Source organism: Haemaphysalis longicornis, unplaced genomic scaffold (assembly GCF_048455015.1).
Source record: "Haemaphysalis longicornis isolate Haplotype H1 unplaced genomic scaffold, Haemaphysalis longicornis Haplotype H1 scaffold_1, whole genome shotgun sequence".
NCBI classification, from domain to species: Eukaryota; Metazoa; Arthropoda; class Arachnida; order Ixodida; family Ixodidae; genus Haemaphysalis; species Haemaphysalis longicornis.
Genome location: NW_027526203.1, coordinates 18,206,308 through 18,216,859, shown reverse-complemented (window position 1 = coordinate 18,216,859; position 10,552 = coordinate 18,206,308).

The following is a 10,552-nucleotide window of genomic DNA, read 5'->3' as shown; positions in this document are numbered from 1 at the left end:
CGCCTTATCGCCTGCGTTGCGTCGGCGCGTTAAACCTTACAACCAATCAAAATAACAAGGTCATTGCGCTAACATGACTGCTTACTGTATATCAACTCCGAAATGTATTGTAGTGAGGTTCTGAATATCAATGCGCCCGAACACGTGTACTGTAGTTACAAGGGCGAATACAATCCGGGAAACGGAGTGATTTGCTAATTATTCAGGTAGGATACACAGAAAGAAGTCCTGAAATTACGAGCTGTGGCGTTACATGAAAAGGGAAAACCTCCGCTTCACAGCATCGAGCCTTTATAACCAACACCGTGTTTTTTTCGGAACCGCGGCATCCCTAAGAACGACAGCGAGCCACCTCATGACAAATACACTTCTTAGGCTAAGCTTATTTGACTAGTGTTCCACGTATTTTTCATGTTTGCGAACTAAAAGTGACGTGTCTTAAGAGTGAGGCGTTCTGTGCGTGGGGCGTTTGAAAACGAATTTAGCGTGCGCTTGGGGCCAACACATCGGGTGGTGCACGAAAACCCAAGATTTGAAAAGCCTCGTCTCATTTGCCCCGCGCCGGAAGCCTCACGGCTTTTGCCCCAGTTTCGAGAGCCCTGTACTCATAAGTTCCGGACACATTTTCCCCGTCTCTTTTCCCCGTTTCATTTGCCCCTTCTCATTTGCCTCGTGCCGGTTGCCCCGCGCCGAAATACCCACTCTTTAAGCGCCGTACTCATAATATAAGCCCGAGCTGCTCTTCTTTTATTTTTTTTGTTTTTAATTTTTCTGTGTGGCATATGAAAGTGGGCGTAAAGATGGGAGAATAAAACTAAACAAAGAAAAACTTTGACCGAAGCAGCTGGCTTCCCTGGTGGTGAATGTTTTCGTCCTCTGAGTTCGTTTCATGCAAATATCAATTTAACTGTTAATGTCATACATATTGTCATGGCATATCTGTAGTCAGGTATGATAAACGCACCCTGCCCTTTTGGGCCTAAATAACCAACATAGCAGCGAAATGAACAGCCCCAATCCTTTATTCTCAGTGTTACTGGAGCGCTTTGATTTCCTCCACCGTCCCTTCAGTCGTCACGAAAAAATGAAAAAGAAAGAAACCAAGCTGGCTTTTAATAAAAGCACGTGTGCATTCATCGTTCGTCATTTTCTCTTGACCCCCGTCGTCGTTGCATTCGGTGTAGGTTCTACTAATAATAATCAGCGATCGCACTTACAGTGGCATTGCTAAGATTGGCGGGGGTGGTGGTCTGGGGAACCAGCCTTTCCAATTTGTGCCTTTCCAATGTACAAAGTGGGCGCCGAAAGCTGATAGACGACTGCGGTAGCTCTCGCCACACCAGCCAATTTGAATTTTCTTCTTGTTATAAAGGAAGAAGGCGAGGAGACGTCTGCGTCCAACAATGTCCGAAGTGCTGATATACAGGGCTTGAGCAGTTAATTTCCGATGGGGCCGCCCGGGTCCTGCATGCGCGAGTCCTGGAGGGGTGTGCTGTTCGTATGACAGCGACGCGCGGAAAGCTGCAGCGAGCTAGGTTGTTCCTCGAGGTGGGCGACACTGCGGCCAACGAGACTGGTCATTGTGTCCTCGGGAGCTTCTTGGGTGGGTTTTTGTTGGGCACAAAAAGAGATTGGGCCAGCTCATGGTGCATGTATAGCTATAGCCCTGCCAGGCATTGGGCCATAGAATCGACTTCGTCGGGACGGCCATCGTCGAGAACGAAACACAACTGGTGGGAGAGGTTTTTACTTGAGTGGTGGAACATTCAGTGAACTTCACAATACCTCAATCCCTACCTTAGAACTCTCACATTTGTGTACACGCAAGGGCTGCGCTCTGCAGAGAGGGGCTTTGTGAGATACCTAACGCGTTGATATGCTATCAGACGCCCCAGCAGCCTGGCCCCAGTTACCCCTGAGAATGAAAGGTGGTTGTGAAACGTCGGGTTCTCCGTTTATTGTAGCATTGTTTTCAGTGTAATAATAGCTTTTCACTTGTAATCTCCCAACCAGACAGATCTCAACCAAATGTTTACCTTGATTGTATGTTGTGCGGGCCCTATACTTATAATAAATTTGGCTAACCTAATTACCCATTGGTTTCGCTGAACGACGATCGTACTAATTTGCGACACCACAAGCACGTGTACATACGCACTTTTACATGTATTCTAAAGCCCCTCAAACTGTGGCGCACACAAAAGCAAAAAAAAAAAGAAAACTGACATGCCTAGGAAAACTTCAGACACTTTCCTTCGCGTTGTCTGTCCTTGAGCTTAAAGGAAAGTGACATCGCGCTTTTGCCTGAACACAGGAGTGACTGGTATTTGAACGCAAAATCCATACACGCTTTAGCAGGATTTAAGGTAGATTTACTGCAGCTATCTTTAAAAAGGCCAAGTCTTCTGCCACAACGATATTCTAGACTTCTCCGTAAGAAACAGCTACCGACAACAGTATTTGCAAGTTTGTGTTAGCGTTACAGCGCTGCGCTCATGAAACACTTCATCAGATTTTGTGCATTTTCGGGGGCGACGGTTGCTGTCTTGCCATTCGGGAAGTGTGCCTTTTATTTAGAGGAAATTACTTGCAGAATGCATCGTAAACACCGGCTGATTTCGTTTGCTGATGTGCATGCGGCAAACAAGAGCGATTTAAAATTATACAGTCTTGTCGTAAATAAAAAGAATAAGAAGGTCTACAATAAGAAGGTCTACAAAAGGACATAATTAGCTGGCTGCGTAATAGGTGCTTCCTGAACAAGGCATAAACAGAACTATAGAAATGCTCAATTTATACGAATAACTGGCAAAAATTAAAAATGGCATCCAATATAAATGTGCAAGCACTGCAGTAGATTGTTGTGCTCCGTCACCCAAGTTACGCAGAAATGTAGACTGGCTGTTTAAAACAAGTAAGCCACAGATAATTCGTTTGCCGGAAAGCTTGCGCCCCGAAACGTTGGTGCACCCAAACGGCCGTACACCGAATGGCCCGTGCACCGAAATGTCCTTGCCCCAGCGGGGAGTGGGCGGGGGTACGGGGTGGGGGGACAGTGTTTATCGCCATTGTACTTTGAACACACCTAATTTATCGGAGCTAAGGGAAGAAGGAATAACGCTCCAGTACTACTGGGAGAAAGCGGCAGACCCAATCATCATCTTGAGAAGATCGTCTAGCCTTACTTTAGTCAATTTAATAAAATTATAGTCACTGAAAAGGAAATGATGCGCCATAATATCCCCTCGGGAGAATGGGTCGGCGAAACTGGCATCGGGGCAAGTAACACGCGGGGATTCGCCTCGCCCCGCTGCTTCCAGCAGCCGCTTCGCCATGCCGTCACTCCGAAAGCGTGTCAGCTCAATAGTAGCGCTTCGGTTCCTGTGCGACCAATCTATTATGGGCGTATCGCGAAAGATTAATTCACGAGTGCTCTTTTCTTACCCGCCAACTTCCCCCTTCCTGCTTCTTTTTGCCAGTGAGAGCCTTCCTTTCTGCTTTGCGATCCAAGACAAATAGGTCGCGTATAGCGTTGTACCGTCCTGCACCGATTGCAGAATAACGAAACGTCTTGACGGCTCATATTTCGCTTGATATTGTGCCCTGAAGGTAACTACAGTTGCGATTGCCCTCAATCGGCGCTTCTCTGTTTTTTTTTTCTCCACCATTAATGTAATCACTTTTTACAAATCTCCACCGCAGACCAGTAATGATCCCACGGGTCTAGGACAATTCGGTGCAACACATTTTGGTGCAGGATGTTTCGGTGCGGACATTTTGGTGCACGGACACATCGGTGAACGGATATATCGGTGTACGGACATTTCGGCGCGCACATTTCGGTGCGCGGACATTTTGGTACGCAAAATTTTCGGCGACCAAATTATCGGTGCTTGCTTGTTTGAAACAGCCGTTACATTTTTATTTCCGCATAGCGTGTGTGATGGATCATAACCTAGTGCAGCGATTGCATCTTTACATTGATGCCGCGTTTTATTATTGCCAGTTGTTGCTAGAAATTGAACATTTGTATATTTTTGTTTACTAACCTATTCGGAGAACACCTTTTAGGGGGTGAAATGATGAATTCTTTTGCACATGTTTTTTTTTAATTTACAACAGTGCGTTAATTTATATTCGCTTTTTGCGGCATGTAAATCAGCTGAGACAATGAGCCGGTGTTTAGGATAGTGTAATGCATTTTTGTGTTGTTTTCTCTAAATAAAACGAACACTCTCACCATCCAAAGAAAGCAGCTTTACCAACATTAGGCTGCCCCCCAAAATGCGGTAAACCTTATGAAAAGTTTTATGTAGGCTGCGCTGTCACGTTAAAATGGATTTGCAAAGTGCTCCGTTCTTTCCATGCCTCTGTTGGTCGCTCGTGCATTACCGAGTGAACCTTAGTGGTTTGGCGTTAAGTTATCACTTGCAGTACTTGTGTGTGTGCGTGTGCGCGTGTGTGTGTGTGTGCGTGTGTGTGTGTGCGTGCGTGTGTGTGTGTGTGTGTGTGTGTGCGTGCGTGCGTGCGTGCGTGCGTGTGTGTGTGCGTGCGTGCGTGCGTGCGTGCGCGTGTGTGTGCGTGTGTGCGCGCGTGTGTGCGCGCGTGTGTGTGCGCGTGCGCGTGTGCGTGCGCGCTCTGTTTTGTTTTCACCACCTGCGGACGGAATTTACGTCCTAATCGCCGCCAGAGCGCAAGATTCCGACCCCGGCTTTTGCGAGCAGCAGAAGCAGTGGTGGTGGTGATGCTCTCCGCAGTTCCGCGATGAAAACGCTACTGGTATGGCGCCGAGTGACGTAAAATCGATAACGGGGAGTAAACGCATATTTTAAATGCAACCATGCTTGTTATGTTCACCGATTAGTCATATCTACGGAAGCGCGGACGTCGAATACGGAGCGTGCACAGCGTGTGGGTCACGCTGACCGGCGCTCGCGATGAACTTTCGACAAGGCGATCGCACGCTGTTGACATTGCAATAGAATATAATCTTTCTAAACTAGACCTATGACGGTTAGTGACGAAACGAAATTACCTGGGCGGACAAATAACACGACCGCACATGTTATTATTCTGAGGTCGCGATCATGACTGGTCTAGCTATGCGCAGCGCATGTGCCCTGTCGCTCGGAGCCCATCTTCGTGGACTCTCTTCTTGCACCATGAATGCTTTACGCGATCAGCAGTGGCTGTTTTGTAATTGTAATACTTTAGATTCCGTGACAACGCAAAACGATGAGAAACGTTTCCTTTGACTGGGTTGTGAACAGGTTGAGCTATTTTCCAAGTGAAGCGTTCACGTATCTCGAGCTGCGTTTCCACATTGTGCTGCCTGCTTATCCTGCTATCGACCAGCAGTGTGCGATGGAGAAAATGATTCTTTCATATCGTTTGGCAGTATAATGCGTCCGCCTGAAAAAAAAGTAAACAAATCGCCGTTATTTTAAAGGTTAGTTTGGAGGGAAAGGGTGTTGTTTAATGTCAATCGGTTATAGTGACCAAACAACATACGTTATTTTAAATTGACTACAAGGAACCAGAAGTTGTATCGGCGCACGGGAAAGATACCCAGTCGGTCAAAATCCGGAGCCCTCCACTACGGTGCGCCTCATCGCCTGTGAAGCGTCGGCGCGTTAAACTCCATAATCAATCAGTTAATCAATAAATGTTGTATTGTAAAGGATAAAGGTACTTCTAGCATTTCAGAGGGGTCCATTTTGTCTCCCCTGTAGCAGCTTTGCCTGTGATGCGTGGATTTTGCTCTGTCTGCTTGCCGTCCAAGGAGGGCACCGAACAAATAACCTCACAGTGGTCGTTGGTACAAAGTTGTTGCGGTTTATCAACGGCGTCCACCGATATCTCAACTCGGTGTCCGTTGGGAAGCAATGCAGCAAAAACATGTTGCAAGTGCACTGAATTTTCTCTAGGCAGTGTTGTGCAGATGTGCGCTGTCGGCGATTTTTTTCTCGCTTTCTCTTGTTGTTTCCTAACCCGCCACCGCACAGCCCGGACCAAGCTACGTTTGCGCCTTGAACAGCATCGCAGCATTGGCTCATAGAGTTGAAAATTCCGCAAAAACTGAGCAAACGGTGAGAAACACTCTTGTACTACGCAGCGGAGCACACCGCGCCGAGCTATGTTGACAGCCCACCGCGCACCGGCAACGCTGGTCCGGCGGTAGCGGAAGGCGCGTGGGCCGCCGAGAGAACTGGTTTGCGAGTATTTTCCTCCTTTCCCGGCTGCTTATGGAAAATGGGCCATGAGCGCGCACAACGCCAGCGAGCGGGACGGAGTTCATGAGGCCCTGGGGTCCTACCTGGATGCCTCAGGACTCCTCCCGGCTCTCCGCTTTGTCCCCACATAAACTAAAGGGTGTGTGTGTGTGTGAATGCATCGTTTTTTTGTTTTTTTTCTTGTGTTTTTTTTTGTCTTCGTGCTTTAGTGTTTATCTTGTATATATTGTACATATATGTCCTGTTAGACCTGTATATTTGTATATATGTAACCTCTTCTTCTCTCTATCCTCCCTTCCCTGTACAACTGTTTTCCCCATTCCCCACACCCCCCACACCAGCAGGCGTTCCGGTGTCCACCCTTAGGTGAGACAAACTACGCCTGCTGGTGGTATTTCCTTTCCTTGTTTACAATAAATTCATTCATTCATTTGCACAACCTCTCTAATGCGCAACAAAAAGCCACCCGAAAAGCCGCTGTGGACACAATGACCAGTATCGTTGGCGCCTGTCGCCCCCATCGAGGAACCAGCTTGCTGGCTACACGGTTCCGCGCGTCGGGGTCATACCGACGTCGCCCCATCTCCAGGAATCGCTCTTGCTTCGCCTTCGGTCTCCCCATCGGCAATTAACTTTTCAAGTCGGGCATATCATGTACACTCCACACATACCTCGCTTTCTTCCATTATAAGGGGTAAAAATTGAATAGGCTGGTTTGACGAGAGCTGCGACAGTCTTCAAGTCTTTGACGTCCAGTTTACACAATGAAGAAGCACAAGTGACACCCCCTTTCTCTACCAAGGGGGCTGGTTGCCGGCAGTACTTAGCCCTCCCCTCCCCCTCCACCTTTAGTAACGTCACTGTGAGTGCGATCGTTGTTTAGTTAGGGTCTATTCGTTTCACCTGCACCGCGTGAACCAGTTCAGGCGGTGCCGCACTTCGCCGTTCGTTTCAGCGGTGCAGCTCGCGGCACCTGAACCGCGCCGTTCGATTCACCGGTGGTGCCGACGGGTGCAGGACGGGTTCACGGCTTTGCCTGCACTCCCTGCCGAGGAGGTGCAGAAGCAGACGAAAAAAGTGCAGGGCTGGTTCCGCCGATGGCGGAACCCACTTTGCACCGCTGTGAACTGGTTCAAGAGGTGCAGGCTGAATCGAATAGACCCTTAGTAAGTAGAACCGACATCTAACGCGACGAAGACGAGTTTGATAGAGAAAATAATGAAAAGGGATTGCACATGCGCTGAAGCTAGCTCGTTTGCTTTCTTCTTTTTTTCGCAGCGGTTTGGCGAGAGGGGGGGGGGGGGGGACGGATAGATCGGAATGGACTAAAAGCAGCAGTGTCTTGCAGGGTTGGGTGAAGGGAAATTAAAGCGCTTCGGTAACACTAAAACATTAGGGTTATTTACATGAATGTTAAAATAAAAAAAAAGGTCCAACAAAAGTAAATTAACACCGTTAATTTTTAACAACTCTACCGAAATTAGGTTTGTGCAAATATTATTCAAAGTAGTGCTCTATCGGAAGTTTATCTTTATGAGCTGACATCTCGTGCAATAAATTGACGCCAAATATAATAAAAGTAAAAAACCAATCGGTGTTTACCGTATATAACTTGGCATATCAAAAGGAAATAAGTGGTAGGGGATGCCCCCACAAATAAATTCTTTTACATATCATGGTTGTGCATATCATGAAGCATTATAAATATTCGGCATTCGGAATTTCGGTTGATGCTGAAGTTGCGAGGGGGGCGAGGGGGATTTTAATTTTATGGTTCGCCCTTTCAATCCGAAGTTTTAGTAACGATGGCTTACGTGCGTGGATTCCGAATTGGAACACGAATATACTGTGATTTGGAAGAACCAATTCAACTAAACATATATAGATACCCTTCTTTTGAGAAAAAAGAAATCCCGAGTACCTTAGCCCGAATAAAGTGAACGTCGGTGCGCTGACCATAGGCGTGACAGTTTTAGGCTTGTGAGTGCCGATTTTTTTTTTTTGAAGGCCATGCAACATACTAGCAGCCCAGTGGGCCTGAGGCTTAAACGTCGCGCTATTGAGCACGTGTGAGTCGCGGTAACCATTTAAAGCGGCGCACAACCTAAACCCTCCTGGGTAGGCGATTTTGCCGCATGTTAGCCCCTAGGCGGTGTGAATAACTTGTAGCATTCCCGAATCCCCCCCCCCCCCACACACACACACACACGCACACACACACGCACACACACACACACACACACACGCACACGCACGCACTTCTGTGCACCCTATAGCCCCTGATCGACTTCGGTGCGTTAAACTCTGGTTAGAGTAAACATCGGGGGTCTATGCATCAACCTAATGCGGCAGCCGGTGCATTACGACTTCTATTTCCCCGTAACTGAAGAAGCTTCCTTAATCTGACAAAAACATGAAGCACCAGTTTGAAATGTTCCCTGTTTACAAAAGTGGGACTGGTTTAGCAAAATAGGTGCACAATAAAAACACGGCCAATAAATCAAAACCTTTCGGTCCGGCATGTTTCGCGTGGCAAATACCGGTGCAGGGAGATTTTTGCGCACGAACTTTACTGTGAACAAATTTTGGCGCTTACCTGTTTCAAACTACTAGCATATTTTGATTTTCACACATCGTATGCTATGGACAATTAATTACTGCCATGATTGAAATTATTCCATTAGTGGCTTGTTGCCAAAATTTACCTTCATAATATTTTAAGCATTTTCTTTTTGTTTTATATCTCTTTCAGGTGATACTCGTTTTTATATTCGAAAGTTTACCTTTGGAATTTCAGCATATCATTTTTGTTTCGTACATGCTTCAGCCGATACTGCTTCTTATGAAGCCAAACAGATTTCATTATTTGTCGGAGATTTTCGATGGTTGAATTTTTGGTGGCTTCTGCTCTAGATTCGCTCATTTTCGCGGGGTGGGCGAGGGTTCAATAAACACGACAAATAGAAGCTTTTTGTCGCGTACTGCGAAGTCCCGTGGTAAACTGGCAAATTTGATTATATTTTCCAATCACCACGTGGCCATGGCATTTTCGGCTTTACTTCAACAAACGTCTGTAAATAAAAAAAATACTATGAAGAACCGCCCAGCGCTGTGTTATAATGGCTGCACAAATTTAACTTTATATATAATATAGCGCTAAAACAAGGCATGTTTGAGTTTAGGGGAGAGACCTGAATTTTATGTGATTTTTTTTACATAAATCATGGCGGCTTGGTTACTAACTTAAACAATATGCCCTAGTTTTTTGTACAACAAATACAATTCTTGGACTTGGATGTAGCTTGAAATTACGTGTGTGTAGCAGCTTTCCCTCCGACATGAAGCAATGCAATTATCTGGTAAACCACGCCGCAACTGCATTCATCTTCAGAAAAACAGTGCGTATTGGAAGTCTCACTTCTGTAAAGGAGCACCGCTAGACGCAGTTTACCGCCATTCTCAATAACAGGCCATACTGCTTGTCACAAATCACCTTTCACTTTAATGGGGCTGTAGAGGATGCCGGCCTCTGCGAGAGAGGGCACCACACGTCCCCGCTCTTTGACTTGGCATCAGACTCCAGACAAAAAGTGCCCAGTAACATTTTTCTGTGAACCCGGTGATGGTGAAGTTTGTGGCGTCGTGAAGTTACACTACCGCAGTACTCAAATCCCTGAGAGCAATTGGATATCTGATCTTGCAGCTACACAATGCTCGATTTAATAGAGCCAAGTGGCGCATTTTTCAGAGAATGCTGATAGACGCCATTGAAAAAAGGTATATGCCCAGGTAACACGCATCGTTCCAGTTACATGAATGAAAATGCGCAGGAATGGAGAGTGAAAGCTGTTCTACATATAACCGGGAGAGCAATGAGCTCCCTGGTTTGGGTGAGGAGTTATTGATTTTTCATTTTTCGCTTCCTTCACTTACGGAGCGTCGCGCCGCCATGGGCCGACAGAGGCGCTGCTCTCCGCGGAGGCGCGTGAGCAGGATTTCTGGGTTCGGGCCGTGCTGTTCATCAGCTTAGCTCTATGTTGACGTCAACTGGATTTGTCGCCGTCTCGCTTTGTCACGCTACAGTTGTTTCTGTCATTCTGTTGTGTGCTGTTTCGACGGTGTAGTGCTTTGTCGTGTGATTTTCTGCGGGTGTCTGGTGTGTGTAGGTGCTGCTTTCGGGCCTTCTCTCATCGTATTGTGGGTATTTGCGTCATCGCCTTGAAATTAATTAATAAGTTTCTAGATCTTTCCAATGACTCTGATATAGCTTCTTCGGATGTGTATTCTTTTAGTTGTTAGGAGAGCACAAGTTCACTCCA